Below are 17605 nucleotides of genomic sequence, written 5' to 3' on the forward strand. Positions count from 1 at the left end.
CCATGGTATTTACATGCAGGTCAGGCAACTTACAAGCAAGCTGAGAGATGGGGTGTTTAATATATTCCCAGCAAATGCACCTGTGAGGATGGCAGGACCGAGCCAAGGGCCTTCTCTAAAGGTCTCAGAGCTTGGGCAGACAGGGTGCATCAGACAGCTTGGACATAATTCATCTAAGGCTTTATAGGTAATTATCAGGATGCTGGACTTTGCTCAGAAACAGACCAGTCGCCAGTGAAGCTGTTGTGTGTCCCCTGCAACCCACCCTCTTTAATATTCTGGCTGCAGACTTTTGGACCAGTTGGAGTGTCCAAACATTCTTCAAGGACTGCCCCATGGAGAGCATGTTACAGTAATCCAAACAGGATGTAAGTACTGTAGTTCCACTGAGATTTTAGATTCACATTTGGATCTAGGTCAAAAACTCTTTGGGATGGCTGTTATGGTAGAGTTTAGTCTTTTTAGATTATGCGGTCTTGAAAAAATACTTTTTTGGAAAAATAATTCTAAATTCTAGGATTATTTCCCCAAAATTCTGCCTTTTGCAGGGCATGCAAATAGATCTGAATGGTGAATGGAGACCAGATTTAATAGCTGCTGATAGCACAAGCTCACCTCCTCTAAACCTCAGTTCCTAGAAAAGCTAAAAATCCAGTTCTTAGGATCAGAATGAGCCGACTCTCTTCCTCAGGCTGCACCCTCCATCACCAATAATTTCCCATGCCTTTTGGGAAGGGAAATCTGACATTCTCCTGAGCCCAATCGATGAGCATGATGACCACAGTGGGACCCAGTTCTGGGAGAGGGACAGGATGTATATGCAAGTAGATTCATGGAATGCCTTCTTTGTCTATTTGGATCTCAGCTTTTAAAGCAGCCACCTGCATGAATGTGACTATTTCTGGATGTTTCACATTTTCCAAGTTTCACTTCCTCTGTAGGGTCTCAGTTCCTCTGTTACTTCAGCTTTTCACTGTGATCTAACTTTCATTTTCATTTCCCTATCCTTTGCAGAAATTTACAGAAAGTGTGAGCTAAATATGTTCACCAACAGAGTGGCACTAAGAGCGATGATCTTAGGCTTTTTAAAGTAGCTGTAGCGAAATTTATTGATTTTTTTGCACTCCAGGGTTTTACAGTTTTGACGAGTAGGTTTGCCATTGGGATGCATCACACGAGGCAGATAAATCACAATTACAGCAGGATAATAGTGTCTTTGCCTGGGACTTATCACATGATGTACGGTAGTTCTTCTTCTGTTGTTCTTCCGGTAGAAGACAGTTTGGAAAGCATTTCTTAACACTCACAACAATATCTGATAATGGCACCCTTTTCCACTACTATTTTGCTACAATTTAATTCAAAATTAGGTTCTGCTGTATGCCAATTTTGGATGGTCAGATGGTCTGTTGAGATGCTTTGTGTGTGGCCTAGGTGCCCCTTGCTTCTATCCTTGTGCAGTATTGGGAAACTTCACTCTACCTCCGGTGATCATGTAAAAAGGTGGGGAAAAATTTGATTTCAGTTTGAGATGGCAAAGTTAACTGTGAAACTTCTAAACTTGTTTTGTCCAAAGAAAAAAGATGCAGTGGCAAATGACACCCACCCAACTGGGGCTTGTCAGAGAAGCCAAGTAGGTCAAACTTGGCTCACTGCCTCCCTTACCCCACCTCCTTTTCCAGCTGGAGTAGCCCAGTTCCAGAATCTCTCTCTCTCTCAGTCATGCACATATACACATACATACATGTTTGGAAATGTAAGTGGAAAACAGGCTTACAGTCTTTTTTAAAAAAAGATATTTCATTAACCCTGTCTTCTGCCTCTTCTTGTTACTTCTACCTTCAGACTTAATTAATCGTAGGCAGATGAAAGCCAGCTGCTATTTTAGGTCTGATCTATCCTGAATTGGGAATCTTCCCTTCACACACAAGGGGGGGGGGAGGGCAGCCGGCTGGGAGGCTTATTCTTCGTACATGTGAGTAAATAAATACCATTTAAATGTAAGACTATCTCATGACAGAAGTGGGGGCATACTCATCAAAGGGCCCCTCCCTCCTTACTGTGCATCTTGGCCTCAGAGGGAGCGATCAGGCAGACCAGCAACATCAGGACTGCCTGAAGGAAGAGGCCCCTCCCTCCTTAACTGTCATCTTGGCCTCAGAGGGAGCGATCAGGCCAGACCCAGCAACATCAGGGACTGCCTGAAAGGAAGAGGCCCCTCCCTCCTTAACTGTCATCTTGGCCTCAGAGGGAGCGATCAGGCAGACCCGCAACATCAGGGACTGCCTGAAGGAAGAGGCCCCTCCCCTCAACTGTCATCTTGGCCTCAGAGGGAGCGATCAGGCAGACCCAGCAACATCAGGGACTGCCTGAAGGAAGAGGCCCCTCCCTCCTCAACTGTCATCTGGCCTCAGAGGGAGCGATAGGCGACTCCCAGCACATCAGGGACTGCCTGAAGGAAGAGGCCCCTCCCCTCACACTGTCATCTTGGCCTCAGATGGGAGCGATGTCAGACCCAGCAACATCAGGGACGCCTGAGGAAGAGGCCCCCTCCCTCCTCAACTGTCATCTTGGCCTCAGAGGGAGCGATCAGGCAGACCCAGCAACATCAGGGACTGCCTGAAGGAAGAGGCCCTCCCTCCTTAACTGTCCTCTTGGCCTCAGAGGGAGCGATCAGGCAGACCCAGCAACATCAGGGAATGCCTGAAGGAAGAGGCCCTCCCTCCTTAACTGTCATCTTGGCCTCAGAGGGGAGCGATCAGGCAGACCCAGCAACATCAGGGACTGCGCTGCAAGGAAGAGGGCCCATCCCTCCTCAACTGTCATCGGCCTCAGAGGGAGCGATCAGGAAGACCAGCAACATCAGGGACTGCTGAAGGAAGAGGCCCCTCCCTCCTTAACTGTCATCTTGGCCTCAGAGGGAGCGATCAGGAAGACCCAGCAAACATCAGGGTCGCCTGAGGAAGAGGCCCCTCCCTCCTTAACTGTCATCTTGGCCTAGAGGGAGCGATCAGGCGACCAGCAACATCAGGGATGCCTGAAGGAAGAGGCCCCTCCCTCCTTAACTGTACTTGGCCTCAGAGGGAGCGATAAGGAGACCCCAGCAACATCAGGGTCTGCCTGAAGAGAGGGCCCTCTCCCTCCTTAACTGTCCTCTTGGCCTCGAGAGCGTCAGGCAGACCAGCACATCAGGGACTGCCTGAAGGAAGAGGCCCCTCCCTCCTTAACTGTCATCTTGGCCTCAGAGGGAGCGATAAGGAAGACCCAGCAACATCAGGGTCTGCCTGAAGGAAGAGGCCCCTCTCTCTAACTGTCTCTTGGCTCAGAGGGAGCGATCAGGCAGACCAGCAACATGGGACGCCTGAAGGAAAGAGGCCCCTCCCTCCTTAACTGTCATCTTGGCCTCAGAGGGAGCGATCAGGAAGACCAGCAACATCGGGACTGCCTGAAGAAGAGGCCCCTCCCTTTAACTGTCATCTTGGCCCAGAGGGAGCGATCCGGAAGACCCCAACATCAGGGACTGCCTGAAGGAAGAGGCCCCTCCCTCCTCAAATGTCATCTCAGCCTCCGAGGGAGCGTCAGGAAGACCCAGCACCATCAGGGATTGCCTGAAGGACAAGATTCTCCCTCCTTTAACTGTACCTTTTGTATGTTTACAATTTTACTGTACACCACTATGCATCATTGCGGAATAGCGGTCTCTAAATAAAACGTATTATTTTATATTATTATTATTATTTATTATTATTATTATTTGCAGATGACACCAATAGGAGGATAGCTATACTCGAGAGGACAGGATCAAAATTCAAAATGACCTGAATAGACTAGAAAGCTGGGCAAAGCTAACAAAATGAATTCAACAGGAGAATGTAAGGTACTGCACTTAGGGCGGAAAAAGAAATACACAGATATAGGAGGGGGACACCTGGCGGAACGAGAGACTACATATGAAAGGCATCTGGGAGTCCAAGTAGAACACAAATGACATGATCAACAGTGTGATGCGGCAGCTAACAGGCCATGCGATTTAGGCTGCATAATAAAAGTATAATGTCTAGATCAAGGGAAGTAATAGTGCCACTCTATTCTGCATGGTCAGACCCCACCTGGAATACTGTGTCTAGTTCTGGAGCACCAAAATTCAAAAGGACATTGGAGAAACGAGTGGTCCAGGGAGGGTGACTAAAATGTTGGCGGGTCTGGAAACCATGCTATGAGGAACGCCTTAGGGAGCTGGGGATGTTTAGTTGAGAAAAAGAGGTTAAGAGGTGATATGATAGCCCTGTTTAAATATTGAAGGGATGTCATATTGAGGAGGGAGCAAGATTTTTTCTGCTGCTCCAGAGACTAGGACCTGGAGCAATGGATGCAAACTGCAGGAAAAGAGTTCCACCTAACATTAGAAGGACGTTCCTGACAGTGAGGGCTTTCACAGTGGAACACATTTCCTCAGAGTTAGTGAGTCTTTCTTGGGGTCTTTTTTTAAACAGAGGCTGGATGGCATCTGTCAGGGTGCTTTGATTGAGAGTTCCTGCCTGCGGCGGGTTGGACTGGATGCCCCTTGCGGTCTCTTCCAACTCTATGATTCTATGAACTTATGATTCATTTATATTTCTGTGTGGGTGTATTTGTGTGTTATTTGTGCATGTGTGGAGACTGAGCTGTTATGCAGACAGTAAAATAATCCAGGTAGAATCTGGTTTGAATTTTGTTGTTCACATGCATTTTGAATACATCCAATTAAGTTCTGGGAGAGCTGCCAAAAACCTCCACTTAATGCAGGATAGTTTTTCTATAAGATTTGGATTCTCAGCAGAGGTGAATAGATGGGGATAAACCAGGTAAAACTCTGCATGCCTTGAATGTGTTTTGAATACATTCACATTATTGACCCCATTTTTATGTAAACGAACTCCCAGAGATGCCCTTAGATGCGGTTCCATAGTATCAATAGCAAGGTCGTATGGGTGAGTGGATTTTGCATAGTCATGCAAAAAAACAACAACAGTGAATGACCCTGAAACAGGAATTCCAGGGGTGTAGCTGCAAAAAGGGATGTGTGGGGTTTCCATGGCTTACATTAAAAAAGAGAGAAAGAGTCTAATTCAGGAGAGCAGTGTTGCCAACAAGCCTCCAAGATCAGTATTCCCTGGATGTTTTACCAAAATCCCCAGAATTCCCCAATATTACCCGGAATATTCCATCAATATCCCCAGAAACCCTTGTAATGTTAATATGGCAGATCTTTGCAATAAATGTAAAAATAATTGAATAAAAATAATTGTAACTTATTTCAACTCTCAAAATTAAAAAAAATTAAGACACCATTTTTGTCTACCAAGCTATTGAGGCAGCGCAAAAACCGGCCACCTCTGGTTGTTCCCGGCCAGAGTTAATCATTAAAATGCTCAAGTTTACTGGTATTTTTTGTAAATTGGTACTTAACAAGGCGCAGATCCCAGACAGGGGTACCCGCGGTTACGAACTTAATTCGTTCCGCCGCCGTTGTCCCGGACTTCGTAGGCGAAAAGCTAGGGCCGCTGGGGGGGCCGCGCGATTTGTGGAATAGGCCGGAAAAGCACCATTTTTCTCCACCCGCCAACTTCTGTTTTTCTCGCCGTTTTTTCACTGTCCTTTCTTTTCCGTTACCAGGTCACTTGTTGTATTTTTTATTTCTCTTTTCATGGTGCGCTTCCGTCTCCTCTGCTCCCCTCGTGGTCCCACTGTCCCACCAGGTGCCATCCCTCCTCATACACCCACTGCCCCAATACTTACTTCACCTCCACGACCACACCGGGCCTCCCTCCGCACCTTGTTTTTCTATTTGCCGTCAGGCCGATGGAAGTCCTTAAATTCTGGCTCCCGATGTCGCGCCGCATAGGCCTTCTCTACCCTTTGGGACATTCGTTCCCAGAATTTAACCTATCCTATCCCCATCCTCAGTCCAAAACAACGCCCCACAAACACAAACTGCCCTCTTTCTGTCACTTTTCTACAACACGCTTCACACGTCACTGATGCTCTTTGCTGTTGTTTTGTCTCAAAATGGCTTTCGCCATGTTGTCTTCTCAATTTTTTAACACTAGAGGTTGTTCTACTGCATCACCTACACCCATCATCTTGTGTCTTGTAACGCGTGTGTACGTTGTCACCGTTTTTGCGATGGAATGGTATGACGTAGAACGAACGTCAGAACCGCATCCACGCCTCGTTGACCACCACTTTTAGCTATCTACCTGCGTGTTACGCTCTATAGGCCAACGTGCACGACCGCTCGTGTTTGTCGCAGAAGAGCCTCCAGTGCACGAATAAACTACAATTCATGCCTTCGACGTGAGGTCTATTAGCCTACGCGCGTGATGCTGTTCACCTACTTCTTCCATGGTCCCACAACAGCGTTGCCTGCTTTTTGCCTCTCATTCGTTTCCTCGTTCTTCGTCATCAATGCCCACCTCTTCTTCTTTCTAAGCCACTGCATTCATGATGTGAGTTTGGTGTGGGCGTTGTTGCACCCGTGGAACTTAAGTTGAAGGCCTTTAGCTATTCTCCACACGCTCTCTTGTTTCTCCTAAACTTCTTCCTTGATCTTGTCCTTCAACTCTTTCTTACTCTCTCTCTCTATGCTTTCCTTTCATCTTTTTTTTTTATCTTTTTTTTTGCGTGTCACCCCCTCTTGTTTCACCAATTGTTTCTGCAGCCGCCTCCCCCCCCTTTAGCATTACTATTTTGTTGTGTCGTAGACTACTATATGAGTTTTCGTGAGTCAAGCTTTTTCTCTCATTTTCTTTGTGTGTTTTCCCACCTTCCGTGTGTCCTGTTTTTTTATTTTCGTGTTTTGGATGGTGTGATAGATACATGAGAACCTGTGGAACTGATTTCACACTTGGTTCTCCTGAGCATTCCGCGTTTTCTTCTGCCTCCGTGCGCGTTTCTCTGTTGTGCCGACCCACTACCACACAACCTGGTATCGAGGCATCTCTCACTGAAAAACTCAATGCTTTTTTCACCATCGGGCCCACACGTCACCGCCGACGTATTGCGTCTTCCGACTAGTTCGTGTGCTCGCGGCTGGGGGCAGTCAGCATGCCTGGTGGTGGACTGTACCAGCTGTCCTTCTTTTCAAGGCGATGTCCTCCATAATACACCTCTCTCCAGGACGCCTTCCCCAATGTCCTCCCCATTTTCGCGATGCCCTTTGCAGCACGTGCCCTTCCTCCCCTCGGTCCATCCCCCTCCCGGGCGTTTCTACCAGTTTTTTGGCTCGGGGTTTCTGCTCCGCCCCCTGGCGCCGCGTCTCTGCGCGGCTGGTCCCTCGCTTGTCTGGTCGGCACTTCGGCCGCCCCCCCCCTTTGCGCCTCCTTCGGTGCCGCTTCCGCCCGCGTGTCGCCTTCCCCTCTTCCCCTCGCTCCCGTCCCCCCCGCTTCCCCTCGGGGCTTTTCTCCCCTCGCGCGCTGCCCTGTTCCCTTCCTTTCCCTTGTTGCTTTCTTGCCTTGTGCCGTGCTCCGCGCTCCGGCGGCTTGCTTCCCCCTCTCTGTCGCTCGCGCCTCTCCTCCTCCTCCTCCTTCTCCTCTCCCCTCCCCCTCCTTCTTTCGTTCTCTCCTGCTCCTGCGGGTTTTCCGCCCCCTGCCCCCCCCTCCCCCCCCCCTCCCTCGAGTGTAGAGAGAGCGCATACTCATCGCTCCCCCTTCTTGTTCTAGAATGCAAATATCCTTCCGCGACGCTCACCCTCTCTAATACGCACGCCCCTTCAACATGGCACAGCAGCCGACAACTACTCCCCCCACACAAACGACACCACACTATGTACATACGCACAGCAACACCTACACATCATCTGCGGGTCTCTCTCGCGCAACCCCGCGGGATGATACCCCTCCACAGTATATAGTATACCATGACTTGCGGCGCCTCTCTTTCACCTCACCTCTCGATCAAACGAGAACACACGCCCCTTGTACTACCGAATGCGGAGCCACGTGCATCTTCACGTTTGCGAACCAGCCAAAACATCGAGTAACCCACCCCTCACGCCCCTCCGAACCCTTGCCCACACCAACTGCTCTCTTTGCCGCAACACTGTTTTGATTGCGTTCGGCACATTCGCTCTTGCCCGTATAAGCTCAGCTTATTTTTCAGCACGTTTTACCAACTAGTATTTTGTTCGTTCCGCTGTCTCCCCTCTCTGATGTTTTCATCTTCGTTTTTCTCTTATATGATCTCATTATACCCTCCCCCGTCTTCTCGTCCGACTCTACCTATTCAAATGCCAAACCTATAGCCCCCCACCCCTCCCACGCTCATGCCGTCGCAGTAATCCCACGCAACGGTTTACACCCTCGCCTTCAATACATTTGATACCCACCGTGTCTGTCTGTATGTTGTTCCGCCGTGCCCACACACCCATTGGCCCCCACTCGCGGTTTAGGATCTGCAAAACTGCTTTTGTTTTTTACCAAAAAATTCTGCTCCACTCTAAAAAGGACGTTGCCATACCCCGTGACGGACCTCAAACCTGGACACATGTAGGACAAATGCAGGACACATTTCAAAGTCCGGACACTTTTGTAAAAATGGCTGGACACGCAAAACATTGAGGCTTTTTTTTTTTTTAGATATGTAAATATAAATGCATGTTTCTTAGGCGTGATCAACACAATGCCCCCCCAGCGACCTCCCTCTTGACACTTATCTCACCTAGACAGATTGCCGCTGTAATTCCCTTTACTGGCCACCCCACTCTCCCCATTCCAACCCAGCCCATTTGAGATTGACCCATGCTTTATTTTTAACATTCCTCTTGGCTATTTCCGAGGGCTTATCCCCAACCCAAACCCTTGTACAGGGACTTTGGTTTCCTTCATTTTGACTTGTTTGTCTGTATTCCTCCCCCACTAAATAAAGCAAGGACATGAAAGGAGTTAATGTGTATCAAGTTGTTAAACAAAACAAAAGTTTGTGAGACTCTGTCGGCAAGAGGTGCCCCATTTAAGCAACTGCATTCAGCACATTCGGCTGCTGCCCACTGCTTTCCACTCTCCACCAAACCATCCATCCCTAAGGCAATCCCCCACACTCCGCCGCGCCCCGCGAACCCCCATAAGTCAGTTCTGTCTGCCCGGTTGCCCCCGGCTGGCTTCTCCGCCCACACCATCTCAGCGCAATAACGAGAGCAAACCAGCCCTTGCGCGCTGCCATCATCCACATCTCGCGACCGAATTCCTCCCCGAAAATAACTCACACCGTTTGCAGACCACGTTAATGTCTTGGCTGAATGCTAGGGAATTCTGGGAATGGGGCTGTTCAGCACCAGGCCAGAATGGCAGTTAACCCTGGAAAGCTATTGACAAGGTGACCATGCCGTACCCCAAATGTAGGGCACCCAAGCAAAAAAGGTAGGCGTGGCCAAAATAAATCTAAAAACACCCATGAATTGTAAATCCATGCTTCTTAGCCATGTCCAAATGGAGGACGTTTGAATGTGACGAAGAGGACATGCTGGAAAAGGAGGGAGGTGCCTGTCACCTGGTCTCTGGTCCAAATAAACTGGCAGAAATAAAACAATGTGGACTGAAATGCCCGAGTTCTCACCAAAGCGCATCCCACTGAGGGAATAATCCGTTCGAGAGGTACGGTCCGGGTTAGTGGGGGGAAGGCTGGGAATTGTAGTACGTGTGGCCCAGAGTATCGCTGACAGGGAGGTCCCAGAACCCTCAAAGCGTAGTTGAACTGCAGTGCCCAGAATGCCTCACCAGGGTGCATCACACTGAGGAAATGGTCCAGTTTGGGGGACTAGGGAGTGAAAGAATATTCCAAAGTTCGAAATTAGGAGAAAAGGCCGTTCGACAATTCTTAAAGTGGGAGGAGAAATTCTGGAGTAATTCTGATCAATGAGTAAGAATTGTATTTTTAATAATTTAAAATGAAGGAAGAGAGGAAAGTTTGAGCTGGACAAATGCGCCTCCGGACTGGGTTTTTGATAAGAAAGCATATTCATCTGGCGGTTTACCGGGGCTATTTCCTTAGTGTGACCAACGCAGGAACAAAAGGAGGGAGCTTCTCCATTTACATCATGCTGCTGCCATTCAAAGTCGCACAAAAGAGAAGAAGGAGGTGGGGATGTCAAGGGGGATGTCAAATATAATAATAAGATTTATGCCGCCTTCTTGCAGGCCAAAAAGGCTATCAGAGCAGCTTCAAATACCTAGATTTCCTGCCCTCAGGCTTGCATTAAAGGGACGAGAGACAAAGAGGAGACAATGGCGGGAAGTTCAGCAGATTCATGCTCCGCATTCTCGTTTGTGAGGGTCACATTCGCCAGCCTCAGAGGCAGGACATGGACCTCTCTCTCTCTCTGCACCTCTCCCATGGTGGTGCTAGAGGGTCATGCAATGATGTGATGTGGGCTGAGAGATGAGGATGATGATGATGATGATGATGTAATCCCGTACCCAAATGTGAGGACTGATGTATTTGGATTTGGAGTTTTTCAGAAATAATCAGTTCGCAAGACTTTAGGCGGGAAATCCTGGGATTGTGCGGAGGTGTGCCCACCAGTGCTCTTGACAAAGAGGCTAATGTCCCACAAAACGACAATACCCGATTTGTGGTTGGTGTTGTTGTTTTTATTTTCTTTCCCAGGGTTCGAGGCCACTGTCCCGACACACTCTCGCAGCCTGTGGGTGTAGGCATATACACGCAGCATTCACGTCACAGTCCAGCCGTTTGTCTGTGTGTGTGGGTATATTATATATAGATGTGTGTGTGTGTGTGTGGGTGTGTATATGTATGGTTGTATATATATTCACGGAAACACACAAAAGAGGTGTGTGGGAGCATATACAGCAGCATTAACTTTCAGCGTCCACAGTTTGGTGCTGTGTGTATATATATATCTATATATATGTGTGTGTGTGTGTATATGTATGGATGTATATATATATATTACAAACACACACAAGTGTGGTGTAAGCATCTACATGCAGCATTACCACTTTCAGCAGTCCACAGGTTCTCTGTGTGTATATTATAATATATATTGTGTGTGGTGTGTGGGGTGATAGCTGTAGAAGTATAGATAAAATACAAAACACACAAGATGGGTGGTGAAGCAATACATGCAGCATTACCTCAGCAGCTCCCACAGTTGGTGTGTGTGGTAGATAAGTCAACTATTATATGCGTGTGGTTGGATATGTAGCTGATGCAGTGGATTATCTGTTCATATATATTATCTATATAGAGGATAATATACCACACCACACACACACCAAACCCACAAGAGATGTGTGTGTAGCCATACTGCACGCATTAACTTTCAGCAGCTCCACAGTTTGTGTGAGGTGTATCTTATACAATACTATAATTATATATGCGTGTGTGTATATGTATATGTATGTTGTATGTATGTATCAAACACAAGATTGTGTGTGTAGCATATCATGCCGCATTACCACTTCTAGCACGCTCCCCGTTTGTGTGTGTTGTGTGGTGTGTGTATTATTATATATAACGAGCCGTGTGATATCTATCGTATATGTATGCAGTTTGTGTCTTATATATATATATATAATACACACACAAAACACACAAAGTGTGTGTGAGCTATAATGCAGCATTAAACTTGTCAGCAGTCCCAGTGTGTGAGGTATATATTATATATATATATATATGCGTGGTTGTTGTATATGATGTATGTAGTGTTGTATATATACAAACACACAAGAAGTGTGTGTAAGCATATACATGCAGCATTAACTTTCAGCAGCCCACAGTTTGTGTGAGTGTGTATATTTTATATATATATAGCGGTGTGTATATGTATATGTATGTATGTATGTATGTATTTACAAAACACAAAGAAGTGTGTGTAAGCATAACATGCAGCTTACATGTTCAGCGCTCCACAGTTGTGTGTGTGTGTGTGTATGCGTGTGTATAGTATTGTATGTGGTATATGATATTATATTATATATATACACCACCCAAACACACACACACACGAGTGGTGTGCAGCATTACATGGCAGCTACAATTTCGGCTGTACAGTTTGGTGTGTGTTACCCACACACCCAACAGACAGCTGTGTATGTACACATAAATACGGCTTCACACTTTTGGCAGGTAACACTATAAGTTGTGTGTGTGTGGATACTGCACTCTCCTTGCCTATATTTTATTATTATATTAGACTTGGCATCACCCTGGGAGAGGTGGCAGAGTTGGATCCCAGATTCCTCATAGCAGAAGGGGTTGGACTGGATGGTCTTCAGGATCCCTTCTAGCATTTCTGTTGAGGTGGGCTTTTTTTCCCTTTGGTGGTGTGCCTTCAGGGTATTTTAACCATAGGATGTTGTTTAAAACTCTGCCAAACTTCCGTTTGGATGGTATTGAGTTTGAAATGCAAAGTATTGCATAATTATTCGCCTGTCTTTTATTGTCATTCAGAGAGAAATCTGTGAAAAATTTTCGCTAGTTGTCTGAAAAGGAGGAGAAGAAATCACCATTGAAAGGAGATTTGTGGGGAAGAATATTTTTTTAAAAAATTCTCCTCAAAGTTTCTCTGACGAGAAAAAAAAAACATGGGTTTCTCCAATACTATTTGAGACTGCTCATGCTGGGGAATCTGGGAATGTATGTAGTCTATTGTGGCCTCAGAGGCATCACTGACAGAGAGTCTCAATGTTCCCACAAACACTGCATTCCAGGATTCCTAGCACTGAGTTAAAGCAGTCTCAAAGTGGGTTATTATTCTGCAGTGTGTGGAGATATAAGCTAGGGACTGGATTCATTGGAGGATCTCTGTGTCCAAACACACTGTTGGGCTGCCAGGGCTCAGTGCTATGGAATCCTGGGAATTGTTGTTTATTGTGCACCAGAGCTCTCCGACAGAGAAGCCAAATGCCTCACAGCACCAGAATTCCGAAGCATTGAGCTTTGGCAGTTAAAGGGGTTCAAAGTGCAGGGGGGGGGGAGAGAGACAAGCCAAGGAGTGTGATGGCTCTGAGAGGAGGAAGGAGGAGGGAGGGGGGGGCCAAGTGAAGTGGCCAGACCATCCCGAGGAGCCCCTGCTTTTCTCTCATCGCAGCCTTTCTCACTGCTGGCAAGAGGTCTTGCCCCCAGCCAGCAACGCTCATCAGTCTCCTTTTGTCAAAAGAGCTCTGGTGCACAAAAAACTACCATTCCCAGAATCCCATAGCACTGAGCCATGGATGTTTAAGGGGGGGGTCAAACTATTTCTGCAGCTTTGCCACCCACAAGCCTTCTATTATTTACCAGCAACTTGCCAGGCAAAAGCTCTTCCTTCACCAAGCCATTGAAAACCAACCCAAGGGAGGGGCTGACTGCTTCTTTCCCATTGGTCGCTTCGGGAGAAGATAAATTTGCATATTACAAGAAGGTGTTTAGGGTCTCAAAATGATCCTGTGATAAAGAATCAAGAATACTGAGTGGTAGACATTTAAAAGATGAGGCATTTAGACCCCCAGTGAAACCTGAACGATTTATGGCCTTTTTTCTTTTCTCACTGTAACCTGAAAGTAATGCCTCTTGCAGGGTATATATACCAAGTGGGCTGGCAATAGCTCTGAGTGGCAGATGTCTTTAAGACCTGCTCTCTAGGCTAAGCCAGGCAAGGAGGCGGGGAGGGTGGCAACAGCCATGGGGGGGCTGGAGCTGCTCCAGGGCCTTGCTGGGGGGTGAGGTCCCAGGGGAGGGGCCACAAACTGGGGGGGACTGTGTGGGCCCCGCCCCAAACTGGGAAATCCCGCCCCCAGGCGGGTATGGCAAGCCTAATTCTGCTGCACTCATGCACATGGAGAAATGATGTAACTAGATGGCCCTGGGTCACATTTTTTCCTTCAAGATGGGAGCAAGAGAAATAGCTATGTTTTGTGCTGAAATCCATTTCCGCTTGGTTTGAAATGACCTGGGAAACTCTTCCCAGAAAGGTTAGACTGGACCCTCCCTACTTTCGTTCTGAGACCGAAACCCTTTCTGTTTTGAACAATAGGCCTTTGAGGACTGGTGTACAAGGCCCATCCCAACTAAACATTGGATTTTCTATCCATTATTTTTGTTGTGCTTGCTTAAAAATGGTTTATGTTTTTGAACTGATTTTATTTTGATAGTTTAATTTTCTTTTATTTATTGTGGAATTTTAACTATGTGTTTTTTATTTGTTGTAAGAGTCTAAAACCCAAACTGGGATAAATGTGGATATTACTTCTACTACTAACTACTACTACCACCATCATTAGAGCCATTTGCCCGGGACTCTTTGGTTTTAACTTTTTGACACATTCAACACGTTTTTTTTTGAAACCAAGAAAATATAGCAGATCATCGGTTAGGACTAAAATTCCCCATAAAACCTATTCACATGTTTACTTCTAGATGGGGCCCCCAATCTACTCTACACCATATCTGGAACTTGTATTGGAGACAATTACTTTGTGTAATTTGCTGCACACAGCACACCTGAAACTTTCCAAGATATTTAACCTCAGGATGGGTTGTTTACTCTGCACTGGAAATATACAGTAATCAGAAATGTACCTATTTGGCTTATGTATTACTTAAAGAAACTTTAAATGATGTGCAGGAATGCTGAAGATGCCAGGTCACTTTTGTAGGGTATCTTACTTTCTTCCTCTTCTTTCTTTCCTCTTCCTCTTCTGCAGTGCTCTTTGTGCAATTTCCTCTGTGTGACATGAAGTGACAGGACTTAGGATATTTTGTTGTTCATCATCACAACACAGTCACCCTCTAGATTTATGGACTGGGATTATGTAATACTTGGTAGGATTGCCATCCCTGAGGACCTCCAAACCAGGGAAATTGTAGGAAAAGGTTTAAAATATAGGAACTTTTTTTTTAAATTTCCTGGCCGGAAATTAAAAAAAAAAGGTCCTACATTTTAAAACCTCCTTCCGGCTTGGGAGGAAGCCTCAGCCTCTCTCTGGCCGGGAAGGGGCGCGGGGGCCGCCTGTCATTGCGGCCATCGCCGCGGTTGCAGCGGCCGCCTCTCCTCCCAGGCCCCGGCGAGGCCTTGGAGGACTCGCGAGACGGAGCCGCCCCAGGGTCTCGCTGGGGGGGGAATCCGGGGGTGGGGCCAAACCGGGGCAGGACTGTGCGACCCACTCCAACGGGAAAGTCCCGCCCCCCGGGATATGGCAGCCCACTTCCAGAATGCCCTCTCTCTGCTTCTCCAGCAGCTGATTCCTTAATTAGAGGAGGAAAAGCAGCCAGGGACCTAAAGTGGGGAGTGTGTGTGTATTCCTTTAAGACATGAGAGCTCTCCCTCTTTGGCACACCAAGGCATCTGGGAAATGAAGTCACTGAGGCTTGCTTTCCACCAGCTGATTTGACGCAAAGGGAGTCAATCCAGCAACAAAAAGCACGCGTAAATCCAGGAATTTTGCGATTTGCTCATTTCTTGATTCCCCTCCCATTCTCCCTGGATTCCCTCCAGATTGGGTGCAGGTCATGTGATAAGCAACTGTGAGTTGTCTTTAAACTCGCATTGGGGCCACGTAACCCCAGTTTCCTCGTGTGATAACCCTCTAAGGGGGCTCATGTGGTGGGAGCTGATACTAGTTCTGCCCCTGCTTCTAGTAACAAGCGAAGGGTCACTAAGTAGTGAGGAGGGTGTTGGAGGGGCTGGAACGATCCACCTAGCAGAAAGAAAGGAATGGCGGATGTGGCTGGGCGGTGGTCCGAGTTCAAGGGACTGTTCTTCTCCTTCAGAGGGATACAGCCTCGGGCAGTGAGAAGGGGCGCCTGTCTTTTTTGTGGGGGAAGGCGGTGTGTGAAGGGAGCGGGAAGCCGGGAAGGGAGGGCCGGAGGTGGCGGCGGGGAAGAGGGTAAAGCCATCTGTCCAAAACCCTTCTGGGCTGCCATGGGCTGAGAGGGTGTGACTGGCGTGGACGGCCAGAGTATGTGACCCCTTCTCCTCTTATCCATCTGCAGGCTTTGGGCGGTCATGGGCCAGAGGTAGGGCAGGCGGGGGATGATGCGGGTTGCAGGGGATTCTGGCATCACCTTGCCACTTTCCCCCATAAACATTCTCAGCATCCCTCATTTCAGGTGTATGAAGCCTGTGAGAGTGGTGAGGGATGATGAGGGTTGCAATCAAGGGATTTGGTTAGAGGAAGCCACTATCCCATCATTGCCACCTTCCCCCATAAACATTTCCAGCACCCCTCCTTTGCGGTTTTACAACTGGCTCTGAGGGTGGTGGTGGTGCTGCTGTGGGATGATGGGATTTGCAGTGCAACCGGGTCTGGGTACAGTGATGAGCCCACTCCCAAGTTGGGGGACCTTTCTCATGGAGATGCCTCTAATCTCCTTCTCCAGCCTGAAAATGTTGGGTTGCATGCAGGGAGATGGGATCCCAATCCAACAGTGGGAAAAGAAGCCGCAGAGCGGTTCTGGGCACGAGGAAGCGATCTCCAGTGCACCTTTGCCTCTGACGCTTTGAGTTATATGTCCAAGGGATGATGGGATTTACAATCCAACCGCAGAGGATCTGGGTATTGCTATTTCTGCCTTCTCTCCCCCAGATGGCAGCTGAAGGGAGGGCTTATCTTCTTTCAGCGGGCGGGCGTTGGAGCGAGCCTGCTTCTCTCCCAAGATGGTGCTGAAGGGAGGGCTTCTTCTTTCAGGCGGCAGTTGGAGCTTGCCTGCCTCTCTCCCCCCAAGATGGCGGCTGAAGGAGGTTTCCTTCTTACAGGAGGCATTGGAGCTTGCCTGCCTCTCTCCCCCAAGATGTGGCTGAAGGAGGCTTCTTCTTTCAGGCGGGCGTTGGAGCTTGCCTGCCTCTCCCCCCCCAAGTGGCGGTGAAGGGAGGGCTTTCCTTCTTCAGGCAGGCAGTTGGAGCTTGCCTCCTTTCTCTCCCCAAGATGGTGGCTGAGGAGGGAGGGCTTATCTTCTTTCAGGCGGGCAGTTGGAGCTTGCCTGCCTCTCTCCCCCCAAGATGGGGCTGAGGGAGGGCTTATCTTCTTTCAGGCGGGCAGTTGGAGCTTGCCTGCCTCTCTCCCCCGATGGTGGCTGAAGGGAGGGTTTTCTTCTTACAGGCAGGCAGTTGGAGCTTGCCTGCCTCTCTCCCCCAAGATGGTGGTGAAGGGAGGGCTTTCTTCTTTCAGGGGCAGTTGGAGCTAGCTGCCTCCTCCCCCCAAGAGGGTGGCTGAGGGAGGGCTTTACTTCTTTCAGGCGGCAGTTGGAGCTAGCCTGCCTCCCTCCCCCAAGAGGGTGGCTGAAGGGGGCTTTACTTCTTTCAGGCGGGCGGGAGTTGGAGCTAGCCTGCCTCCCTCCCCCCAAGAGGGTGGCTGAGGGAGGGCTTTACTTCTTTCAGGCGGGCAGTTGGAGTAGCTGCCTCCCTCCCCCCAAGAGGTGGCTGAAGGGAGGGCTTACTTCTTTCAGGCGGCGTTGGAGCTAGTGCCTCCCTCCCCCAAGATGGTGGCGAAGGGAGGGCTTATCTTTTTCAGGCGGGCAGTTGGAGCTAGCCTGCCTCCCTCCCCCCAAGAGGGTGGCTGAAGGGAGGGCTTATCTTCTCTTCAGGCGGGCAGTTGGAGCTAGCCTGCCTCCCTCCCCAAGGGGTGCTGAA

The sequence above is a fragment of the Sceloporus undulatus genome, chromosome 1 (genome assembly GCF_019175285.1).
Source record: "Sceloporus undulatus isolate JIND9_A2432 ecotype Alabama chromosome 1, SceUnd_v1.1, whole genome shotgun sequence".
Classification (NCBI taxonomy): Eukaryota; Metazoa; Chordata; class Lepidosauria; order Squamata; family Phrynosomatidae; genus Sceloporus; species Sceloporus undulatus.